The sequence below is a fragment of the Amblyraja radiata genome, chromosome 15 (assembly GCF_010909765.2).
Source record: "Amblyraja radiata isolate CabotCenter1 chromosome 15, sAmbRad1.1.pri, whole genome shotgun sequence".
NCBI lineage: Eukaryota > Metazoa > Chordata > Chondrichthyes > Rajiformes > Rajidae > Amblyraja > Amblyraja radiata.
The window spans coordinates 35,828,788-35,840,788 of record NC_045970.1 but is presented as its reverse complement, the minus strand read 5'-3'; the positions used below and the strand labels follow the sequence as shown (position 1 = coordinate 35,840,788).

The 12,001-nt window shown below is 48.2% G+C and overlaps 1 protein-coding gene across 3 annotated transcripts in view; it reads left to right on the top strand.

Moving 5' to 3' along the window:
- sema4g (semaphorin 4G) overlaps positions 1-12,001 on the top strand; it is a 90,508-nt gene that overhangs the window by 15,350 nt on the left and 63,157 nt on the right. The window lies entirely within an intron of this gene.

The window sequence follows — 12,001 nt, the reverse complement described above, 5'->3', positions numbered from 1 at the left end:
CCCGGTTTCCTCCCACACTCCTACAGACCAACATGTTTGTAGGTTAATTAACTTGGGTTAAAATTGTAAAATGGTTCCTAGTGTGTAGGATGGTGCTAATGTATGAGGTGGTCGCTGGTCGGCATGGTGCTAATGTATGAGGCGGTCGCTGGTCGGCATGGACACGGTGGGCCGAAGGGCCAGTTTCCATGCTGTATCTCTCAAGACTAAAGTATGAATCAGAGGCTGTATATTGAGACTGCCAAGTAGTGAATACCATAATGAAGTGTCCAGGGTGTGAAGTGTGATTCTAGGGTTAGGTAACGGGTGTTTTACAGAGGGGTCATAAAATGGGCACGCTCTTCATGGGTTTCAAGGTCAGTTTATTGTCACACGTACCATAAGGTACAGTGAAATTGTGTTGCTTTACAATATTATAGTGGGCTTAGTTTAGAGATACAGCGTGGAAACAGGCCCTTCGGCCCACCGAGTCTGCGCCGACCAGGGCTTAGTTAGAGATTACCTAAAATTGGCAGATCCAATGTCCACACCCAGGTGGAATATGAGGTGCTGCTCCCCCAGTTTGCATGTGGCCTCACTCTGACAGCGGAGGAAGCCTCTAACTGATGTCAAGTGGTTTGTTCATAAATGTATCAGTTATAGGAGTAGAATTAGGCCGTTCGGCCCATCGAGTCTACTCCACCATTCAATCATGGCTGATCTATCTTTCCCTCTCAACCACATTCTCCCGCCTTCTCCCCATGACCCCTGACACCCTGAGTGATCAAGATTTGTCAATTTCCGCCTTAAAAATATCCATTGACTTGGCCTGCGCACCCATCTGTGGCAATGAATTTCACAGATTCACCACCCTCTGACTAAAGAAATTCCTCCTCATCTCCTTTCTAAAGGTACATCCTTTTATTATGAGGCTATGACCTCTGATCCTAGACTCTCCCACCCATGCAAACATCCTCTCCACATCCACTCTATCCAGGCCTTTCACTATTCAGTAGGTTTCAATGAGATTTACCCCTCATCCTTCTAAACTCCAGCGAGTACAGGCCCAGTAGCGTCAAACGCTCGCCATAAGTTAACCCACTCATTCCCGGGATCATCCTCGTAAACCTCCTCGAGACCCTCGACAACGCCAGCGTTCCTCGTTCCTCAGATATGGGGCCCAAAACTGCTCACAATACTCCAAATGCAGTCTGAGCAGTGCCTGTTACATCCCTGTAGAGAGAATAGATCACAGTTGGTTATCAGTTGAACTGGAGGCCTCAGTAATCTTTTACTCTCTGTACTTGTCTATTTGCATCAGATTAGAACTTGTTAGAACACCATTGCTGAGGCTTTTGCTGTTTCATGCTGGAAATTGTGATTCAGAATGTCAGGCCCAGATTAATACAGCTGTGGCTGCAGTCTCATGCTGAGGTAGTTGTCCAGGGGCACAAGTATTGGGTCGGAGACGTGGTTTGTAGAAACAAAGAAACAGCAGATGCCTGTATATACTAAAGTTAGACACAATGTGTTCAAGTTCAAGTTCAAATTTATTTCTCACAGGCACCATAAGGTGCAGTGAAATGTAATTTACCATGCAGCGTTACAATTAAAAAAGGACACAATACACAACATATTTCAACACAGACATCCACCACAGCATTCTTCACTGTGGTGGAAGGCAATACAGTTCAGACAGTCCTCCTCCTCCCTTGTTCACCCGTGGTCGGGGCCCTGACCCTCCGTAGTCGCAGCTACGGACGGCCCGATGTTCAAGCCCTCTGGTCAGGATGGTCGGAACGCCGATGTCGGGAGAAGTCGAGTACACCCCGCGGCTTGGAGCTCCCAAATCGGCCACCTCCTTACCGGAGACCGTGGCTTCAAGATGTTGTAGGCCGCAGGCCGGCGGTCGGAGCTCTTCTCCGGCGACCCCCGGCGAGGGATCGCCCGCTCCACGCCTGCCGCCAGAAGCTCCACAGACCGAGACTCCAAGATGTTGTAGACCGAAGGCCAGCGGTCGGAGCGCTTCTCCGGCAAGGGGGTCCGCGATGTTAAAGCCCTCGCTGCGCCGCTGCTGAAGCTCTGGGCCCGACTCCAGGAAAGGCCGCACCAAACCAGCCGTAAGGCCACGAGGAGGAGGGGGCCGAAGCAGCGACGAGGAAGGAAGTCGCATCTCCGTCGAGGTAGGTGCCTGCAAACGGTTTCCCCCTATTCCCCCCCCCCACCACCCCCCACACAAGACTGACACAGAAACATACAGAGACATACTTTTCAACATACTAAAATAGACAAAAATAGTCGAAACAACCAACCCGCTGCAGGCGAGGCAGCCGACTCACAGCGTCACCGGAAGCTGGAGTAACTCAGCATGTCATGCAGCATCTGTGAAGAAAAAGAGTGGGTGACATTTCAGGTCGGTACCCTTCTTCAGACTGAGGTCAGTCCCGACCCAGAGTGTCACATATCCTTTGTCTCCAGAGATGCTGCCTGGCCTGCTGAGTTAGTCTGTGGGATGTAGGGTGTTGCTTGCCTTCAGAATTCACCTGTCATTGCCTCGTCCACCCTCACCTCATCTCATTGTATTTGCTAACTCCTCGCCATTCTTTTAGTCCGGATGATGAGACTAGTGAAAGGCTTGGATAGAGTGGATGTGGAGAGGATGTTTCCACTAGTGGGAGAGTCTAGGACTAGATGTCATAGCCTCAGAAATAAGGGACATTCTTTTAGGAAGAAGATGAGGGGGGATTTATTTAATCAGAGGGTGGTGAATCTGTGGAATTCTTTGTTACAGAAGGCTGTGGAGGCCAAGTCAGTGGATATATTTAAGGCAGAGATAGATTCTTGATTAGTATGTGTGTGAGAGGTTACGGAGAGAAGGCAGGAGAATGAGGTTAGGAGAGATAGATAGATCAGCCATGATTGAATGGCGAGTAGACTTGATGGGCCGAATGGCTTAACTCTACTCTTAATGGCTTAACAATTCCTCCACTTTGATGACCTCGAAAAGATCATCCACACATTTATCTCCTCCCGCCTAGATTACTGCAACTCTCTTTACACTGGCATCAGCCAATCTTCCCTGTCCCGCCTGCAACTGGTCCAAAACGCCGCAGCGAGGCTCCTGACGGGCACCCGAAAAAGGGACCACATCACCCCGATCCTGGCCTCTCTCCACTGGCTCCCTGTGCGGTTCCGTATACATTTCAAGACCCCCCTCTATGTCTACAAAGCCCTCAATGGGCTTGCCCCCTCCTACATTAAAAGCCTTCTCACCCACCACTCCACCTCCAGGTCCCTCAGATCGGCCGACTTGGGGCTGCTGAATATCCCACGGTCTAGGCTTAAGCTTAGGGGGCGACCGCGCCTTTGCGGTTGCAGCTCCTAGACTGTGGAACAGCATCCCCCTTCCCATCAGAACTGCCCCCTCCATCGACTCCTTTAAGTCAAGACTAAAATCTTATCTATACTCCCAAGCCTTTCCTGACGTCCACTGAGCGAGGGCTATATGTATATATGTATGTAGTTTGTTTGTTTATACTATTCTTATAACAAATGTAAAGGACTTTGGCCAATGAGAGTTGTTTTTTAAATGTGCTATTTAAATAAATGTGACTTGACTTGACTTGACTTGACTACTCCTATCACTTATGACCTTATGAAGGGTCCTGACCTGAAACATTGACTGTCCGTTTCCCTCAGCAGATGCTGCTTGACTCGCTGTATTCTTCCTGCTGCTGCTCCTTTTTGTTTGCTGCATTCTGCTATATTATTACCTCACTAGCTGCACAGCCTCGAGTTCCAAGCTATCGAATAATGTTACGTGGCATAGGCTGGTAGAGCCGCTGCCTCGCCGCGCCAGAGACCCTGGTTTGTTCCAGACCTCAGGTGCTGTCTGTGCGGAGTTAGCACGTTCTTCATGTGACCGCGTGGGTTTCCTCTGGGTGCTCCAGTTCTCTCCCACAACCCAAAGACGTGCGGGGTTGTAGATCAATTGGTCCACACGGGCAGAACCAGAGGTCAGGACCAAACCCAGGTCCCTGGCGCTGTGAGGCCGCAGTTCTGCTTTGCTTCCATTATGGAAAGGATGGCCTAAGGAGTATAAAGTCTCCAAAGTCTAAAGATCTCTTTCATCTCCAGTCCCCTTGCATCCCTTATAAGCACTGGTAATTGTTGCATTGTGTGTACGAATGTCAGATTCCACACACATATTTGCACATTATATCCTGCTTGTTGCTGTGATGATTGAGATCTAGTGCAGCCTAGAAAACCATACTGTTGTGTGGGATACAGTAATTAAAACAAAAACAACAAGCAAAGCATCCCTCCTACGTTGAGTGACTAATATTCTTCTGCATGGCAGCCCAGTAGACTGATGTAGGATATGCATGGTGCTTTCAAACTATTGAAACAAGGAACTGCTGGTTTACAAAATAATAACATGCAAAATGCTGGAGTAATTCGGCAGGTCGGCCATCAGATCTGCAGGATCGTAGATGGGTTTCGGGTCGGGAAACGAGAGAAGGGTCCCGACCCGAAACATCATCTATCCATGTTCTCCAGAGATGCTGCTGGACCCGCTGAATTACTCCAGCATTTCACGCCTTGAAAAGGGAAGCACAGTGACGCAGTGGTGGAGTTTGCTGTCTAACAGCGCCAGAGACACAGGTTCGATCCTGACTATGGGGTGCTGTCTGTACGGAGTTTGTATGTTCTCCCTGTGACCTGGTTAGGTTTTCTCCGGGTGCTCCAGTTTCCTCCCACACTCCAAAGTCATATAGGTTTGTAGGTTAATTGGCTTTGGTAAAATTGTAAATTGCCCCCAAGTGTGTAGGATAGTACTAGTGGTGATTGCTGGTCAGCGTGGACTCGGTGGGCCACAGGGCCTACTTTTGTGCTGTATCTCTAAACTAAACCACATTGAAGACATAATTCGTTCTCAGTGCTCACCTCACCTCACCCCCCCTCTTCATCTAACCCCTCCCGCCTGCCATTTCATTGAATTCCTCATTGCTTTTAGCATGTGGTTTTGATGACTTCCCATTTTATTCATCTGTGTAGTCAGCTGAACCACCTTAGGTCATTAACACCTCACCACTTCCTACACAGAGAAGCTTCTCCTCAACTGCTTATTGGGTTTTTTGCTGGTTCTATAAGGTCCCTTCTTGTGTTCCCAGCATAAAGACACAGGATAAAGGGAATAACGTTTAGTGCACGATAGAGACCAGTAAGGTTCGATTAAAGATAAGCCGAGGGTATTCAGTGGATATTTTTAAGGCAGAGATAGATCGATTCTTGATTAGTACGGGGCTCAGATGTTATGGGGAGAAAGAAGGAGAATGGGTTAAGGATGGAGAGATAGATCAGCCATGATTGAACGTCGGAGTAGAATTGATGGGCCGAATGGCCTAATTCTACTATCACTTGTGACCAGATGACGTTATGAGGGTCTCGAATGAGGTTTGATGGTAGCTCATGACCACTATCTAGTTGCTGGTGTTTGGTCTCTTGCGTCATCTGCAGCCTTGTGTCTTTGCTTCCAGGACTCTGCTGTCAATCCCACATTATAAATATGCATCAGCTTCCATTCACCCATGTGTCCTGGCCCTGATTTGTTCTGCCCTTTTTCCTACCTCTAGATCCCCCCTCCCCCCCCCAACCCTACTTCCAGTGTGAAGAAAGGTTCTGGTCTGAAGAAGGGTCTCGACCCGAAACGTTACCTATTTCCTTCGCTCCATAGATGCTGCCTCACCCGCTGAGTTTCTCCAGCATTTTTTTGTATTCCTCCTTCCGACCTGAAATGTCACCCATCCTTTTCTCCAGTGATGCTGCCTGACCCGCTGAGCTACTCCAGCACTTTGTGTCTATCTTCTTTATAAACCAGCACCTGCAGTACTTTACCACCAGACCCAGCAGCCATAGCCTCAGAATAAAAGGACGTACCTCTGGAAAGGAGATGAGGGATTTCTTTAGTCAGAGGGTGTAAATCTGTGGAATTTATTTGCACAGTTGTCTGTGGATGCCAAGTCAATGGATATTTTTAAGGCGGAGTTTGACAGATTCTTGATTAGTAATGGTGTCAGGGGTTATGGGGAGAAGGCAGGAGAATGGGGTTTGGAGGGAATGATAGATCAGCCATGAATAATGGTGGAGTAGACGTGATGGGTGGAATGGACAAATTCTGCTCCTAGAACTTATGAACTTATGCTTACATTTTAAAGCCCTCATCGCTGTTGTGAAGTGTTGAGCTTGAAGCTGAGCTCTGTATTCCTCCAGGCTTCTCATACTGTCAATTATTGACTCAATCCTTCAGTTCCTGAGCTTGGCGTATTTTACTGAAGGGATATGAGTGTGTTTGGTTTCTGTTTAAACGTCTCGATGCCTCCAAATGTTGGCAAACGCTGTTGGATTCATAGAGACCGCTCCGTCTCATGCATCTTGACGCAGCTGAGAGAGCCCACACCTGCCGGGGCTCCGGTCTGGAGGGATTGGGAGGAGAAACCGGAACCATTTAATGAGCAGGTTCTGCAAAAGAACAGTGCCGAGAAAAATCTGATCATCAGCCGACTCTGGAAGACAGTTCATGTGCGTTTTGGTGTGAGTGTTTTTTCTGTTCCAGGGCCAGCCTTGGTAATAGTTTACAATCCAGTCACAGGTACACAGGGAGTTGCTTTGATGGGGCCAGGGTTGCCCGTGTGGGACATTTTGTGTAAATATGACAAGTGTCTTTCTGAAGGATTAGGCGGGGACATTTTCTGTTGCTGGGTAACAGGGGATTTTTTTCAGGGGATTTCACTTTCATTTTCTAATTCTGCGTGTCTGTACACACATGTGCATATCTCTGTGTTAATGTGCGTGTCTGTGGGTGTGTGCCCTTTGCCAATGTGTATGCACGTGGGTGTGTGCATGTGCGTGCGCACGTCTGGGCCTAAGCATGTATGTGTCTGCGACAGTGTGTATTTCAATGAGGGTAGGCGCGCATGCATGTGTGCGTATGCGTGGGTGAGTGCATGTGTGAGTATGTGCAGCTGTATGTGCACATGAGTGTGCACGTGTGAATGTTCACATGGGAATGTGTGTCTATGTGTGAGTGTGCACAAGTGTGTGAGTGTGCATGAGTGGGTGCATGAGTCTGCATGCATGAGCGCGCACGAGTGAGTGTGCACGAGTGAGTGCGCACGAGTGAGTGCACGAGTGAGTGTGCATGTGCGAGTGTGCATGTGCGAGTGCATGTGTGAGTGTGCATGTGTGAGTGCATGCGTGAGTGTGATTATCATGGAACAATGTAGTAGTGGCTGACTGCTTTCAATCTCTGTTTAAGAAAGAACTGCAGATGCTGGAAAAATCGAAGGTAGACAAAAAATGCTGGAGAAACTCATCGGGTGAGGCAGCATCTATGGAGAGAAGGAATTGGTGATGTTTCGGGTCGACACCCTTCTTCAGCTACCTGCTTTGTATCTCTGTTCCTTTGTTGTATTCACAGACTGCCCTGGAGTAATCTAGAGCCCCCGCCTTAGCCCTGAGGTGTCGTCATTGTAAGAAACGCAGCGGGCAATTTGTGAGCAGTGGGATTTCACAGTAGTTTAGCTGTTTTTGTTTGCATGTTATTTGAACGGAATACATTGACGGTGATATCCAGGGTATTAACACCCATCCCCACCCCTAGAAGCCCACGGTGTGAACTTCCACATGTCCCTATGAAAGCCAATGCCTGTTGGTTCAACATCTCACTGAGAGACAGCTTCCAACAGCACCTTCCCTACTGCTCTGGGCTGTATGCTCTGGTGACATGTACATGGATGGACCGGTACATGGACGAAGAGGCTTACAAGGATAGTTCAAAGTTCATATGTCATAGGAGCAGAAGTAGGCCATTCGGCACATCAGGTCCATGCTGCCATTCAATCATAGTTGATCTATCTTTAATTGGCTTTTAATTGTTAATTGTAATCGCTAATTGTCTTCCATACAAATTGCAAATTATCCCAAGTGAATAGGATAGTTCTCCCTGTGACTGCGTGGATGCTCCGGTTCCCCCCCCCGCACTGCAAAGATATACAGGTTTGTAGGTTAATTGGCTTTGGTAAAATTATAAATTGTACCTAGTGTGTAGGATAGTGCTAGCGCACAGGGTGATCGATGGTCGGGGCGGACTCGGTGGGCCGAAGAGCCTGTTTCCACACTGTATCTCTACAATCTACTTATTGTTGTTGATTCATCCAACAGCAGCAGTATCGTCGGCGAACTTAAAGATTGAGTTGTCATTGTGCTTGGCCACAGGGTCATGGGTGTAGAGAGAGTAACGCGAAAAGCAGAGAGAGATTACATGATGGAAAATTGTATGAAAGGACACTGTGCCACCACCGCATATTCATTGAGAATAGGCCATGTTTGTTGTTCAAAGCAGGGATTTAGCTTCAGCTTCAGCTTCAGCAGCTCCTGGGCGATATTGAAATCCATCAACTATAGCTTGTATGGTTTTTGTTTGGGTTCTCGTAAACCATTTTGTTAATGGGCTCCAATGTTGCTTTTGTTGTTTTGGCTGCTATTGTGCCGTCAATCCTGCAGAAATTTCAGAAAATGAGTCTGAAGAAGGGTCTCGACCCGAAACATCACCCATTCCTTCTCTACAGAGATGCTGTCTGCCCCGCTGAGTTACACCAGCCTTTTGCGGCTATCTTCTGAATAAACACCCTTGATGGTCGCTGTACCAGAAAGGAGCAAGAGTAGAAGCCGTGATCTTGGGAGACTCTGACAGCAGGGTGCCATGCCTTGCCTCGAGCAAGCAGTGATAGTTAACAGAATAATGAAAGCGATAAAAATCACTCATTATTTTGCTGCAGCTGTGGCTCCCAGCTCGTGAGCTGTGCCAGTGCCTGTGTTATCGCTGGATGTCGTTGTTGAGGGAGTGGGTTCCCGGGAGGTAAGCTGGGTTAATGGCCACTGTCTGCCATGCGGCTGGACCCAGCAGGACATTCTGGGACATGTACAATTTATTTGTTGTCATTTGAACCTCATTGAGGTTCAAACTAAATTTGGTTTCTGCAGTCATACACACAAGAAAAAGAACCAAGACACAACGCAATTTACACAAACATCCATCACAGCGCATCTCCTCCTCGCTGTGATGGAAGGCAAAGTCTTATCTCACCCCTGCACTCCCCATTCTCCTCCCGATGTCAGAGTCAAAGCCCCCGGCGGGCGATGGTAAGTGTCCCGTGGCCATTAAAGCCGCGCCGGGCGATGCAAGGCCGCGCTCCGGGTCTTGGTGTTGGAGCCCCCGGCGGGCGCTAGCAAGTCCCGCGGCCATTTAAAGCCGTGCCGGGCGATGTAAGGCCCTGCTCCAGGTAATTTTCAACCCCGCAAATCGTGGAGCATACTGTGGCTACAGCAAACAGTTAAATGCCACCAAAATAGACTTGGGTGCCCAGGGTGGCTCTGGGGCTCACATGGTAGAGCCAGTTCCTCACATTGCCAGTGCACAGTGCTAGAGACCCGGGTTTAATCCAGGTAAATGGAATAATGTTTAGTGTGTGATAAAGTCCAGTAGAGTCCGATTAAAGATGGTCTGGGGGTCTCCAATGAGGTAGATTGCAGTGACAGTATTCAGACCGTGACACATTCTGTAGGTGTCTGAACGGTTATACTGGGAGGCAGCTTTGTCCCGCTGTTGTTTCTTGGCCATGCTTGATGATCACGGAGGGCTTTCTTGTACCACTTGAGATTGTTTGACTTCCTAGAAGGCCGTGGAGGCCAAGTCAGTGGATATTTTAAAGGTAGAGATAGGTAGACTCTTGATTAGTACGGGTTGTCAGAGGTTACGGGGAGAAGGCAGGAGAATGGGGTTAGGAGGGAGAGATAGATCAGCCACGATTGAATGGCGGAGTAGACTTGATGGGCCGAATGGCCTATTTCTACTCCTATCATTTATGACCTTTTGACTTGTACGCTGCTAGCCAGGCCGTCACCTGTGAATGTACCTCGCGGTTCACCCGCGATTTCCGGTTGGGGAATACGCGGATTGTCTTCGTCAGCTCACAGTCTTCCACGCACTTGGTGATGAAGTCAGTCACGCCAGTGGAGTACTCATTCAGGATCACTGCGGAATTCCTGAATACGGACCTGTCCACTGACTCAAAGCAGTCGCATTGGATGTCGTATTGACCACGTATTGTTGGCTATCGTACTCAGCATGGTTCAAGTCATATGGAGAGAGAACGCTGAAAGAGGCCCTTCAGCCCAACAAGTCTGTGCCGACCATTGAGCACCCATTTACCCTAACCATGCATTAGTCCTTTTTTTTCACATCACCTACAGTGCAGCACGGTGGCGCAGTGGTAGAGTTGCTGCCTTACAGCGCCAGAGATCCGGGTTCAATCCTGACTATGGGTGCTGTCTGTACGGAGTTTGTATGTTCTCCATGTGACAGCGTGGGTTTTCTCCGGGTGCTCCGGCTTCTTTCCACATTCCAAAGGCATACAGATTTGTAGGTTAATTTGGCTTCAGTAATATTTATAAATTGTCCTTAGTGTGTAGGATAGTACAGGAATCGGTTGGCCGAAGAGCCTGTCTCCACGCTGTGTTTCTAAACTAAAACTAATCATCAACTCCTGTCCCTACCTTCACCTACACTCGAGGGGGCAATTTACAGCAGGCATAAACTTACCAACCCAGACAGCTTTGGAGCGTGGAAGGAAACGTGAATTACCAGCAACTGAACCGTATCTGCTCACCAACTATAGAGTCGTCCTGACCTCCCATCTACCTCATCGGAGACCTTTGAACTCTGTTTAATCGTACTTTACTGGAACTTTATCTTGCACAATCCGTTATTCCCTTTATCCTGTATCTGTACACTGTGGACGGCTCGATTGTAATCATGTATAGTCTTTCCGCTGACATGCAAGAAAAAAATGTTGTTGCGTTAGCAGGCAACAAAAAATGTTTTCACTGACACGTGCCAATAAACGACAATAAACTAGTTGAGTTTAGATTAGCTAAACTTGAACTAAAGATATCACTAAATGAACTCAGGATTGAACCCAGGTCTCTGGCACTGTGAGGCAGCAGCTCTACCAGCTGTGCCACCGTGCTGCCCTGCCCTTATTACTCACAGTAGATGCTGGAGTGCGTTGCCTTCAACAGAGTGGAGCTTCCACGTGTCACAATGCTGCCTTGTGACATCCTGAGGCTGTGAAAGGCACGCGGCCCAAATGCACGCTCTTAAAGCTACAGTCCAGTTCCAACGGTTTGCCTGACCGTCTGACATTGCATTGGACTGTTCCCTTTAAATATCCAGAGACCCGGGTTCGATCCTGGACACGGGTGCTCTCTGTACAGAGTTTGCACGTTCTCTCCGTGGCCTGCGCGGGTTTTCGCTGGGTGCTCCGGGTTCCTCCCACATTCCAAAGGCAGGTGCACACACGTGCAGGTTTGTAGGTTAAATTTGGCTTCAGTAAACATGGTAAATTTCCCCTCGTGCTGGTGTACGGGGTGTGATCGCTGGTTGATGGGCCGAAGGGCCTGTTTCTTTCCACGCTGTATCTCTAAACTAAACTAACCTGAAATTCTACTGAGTGACAGCGAAGCAAATTAAAATAAATAGCCCAGCCAGTAAAGAGGCAGGGAGTTGTGTGTGCGTAAGGATTTGCATTGTATTGAGTAATGATTTGGCATGTTCTTCCCTCTGGGTCGGGAATGCAGGAAGCATCGCTTGACGGACTGAAGACAGGTTGCCACATGCTGACTCATAAATAAAGAATGAGTTGCTGCACCCTAATTGACACAGGGTAAAAATACAACAAGATTTCTGACATCCTCAGTCTTCTCCTATTCGTACCAAGCAATGTCTGGAGGGATGCTGTCCTATCTTCATACAGGGGAGGCGATGAGATGCGGGCTAATTTTAAATAATTGAAATCGGGCATCGGTACATTTTTCTTTCGCCGATTTGAATTTGTTATTCGGCTGTCCAAAGATGGAGACAGTTTGCTGCTTATTTAAAAAATTAAAAAACGGCTGTAGA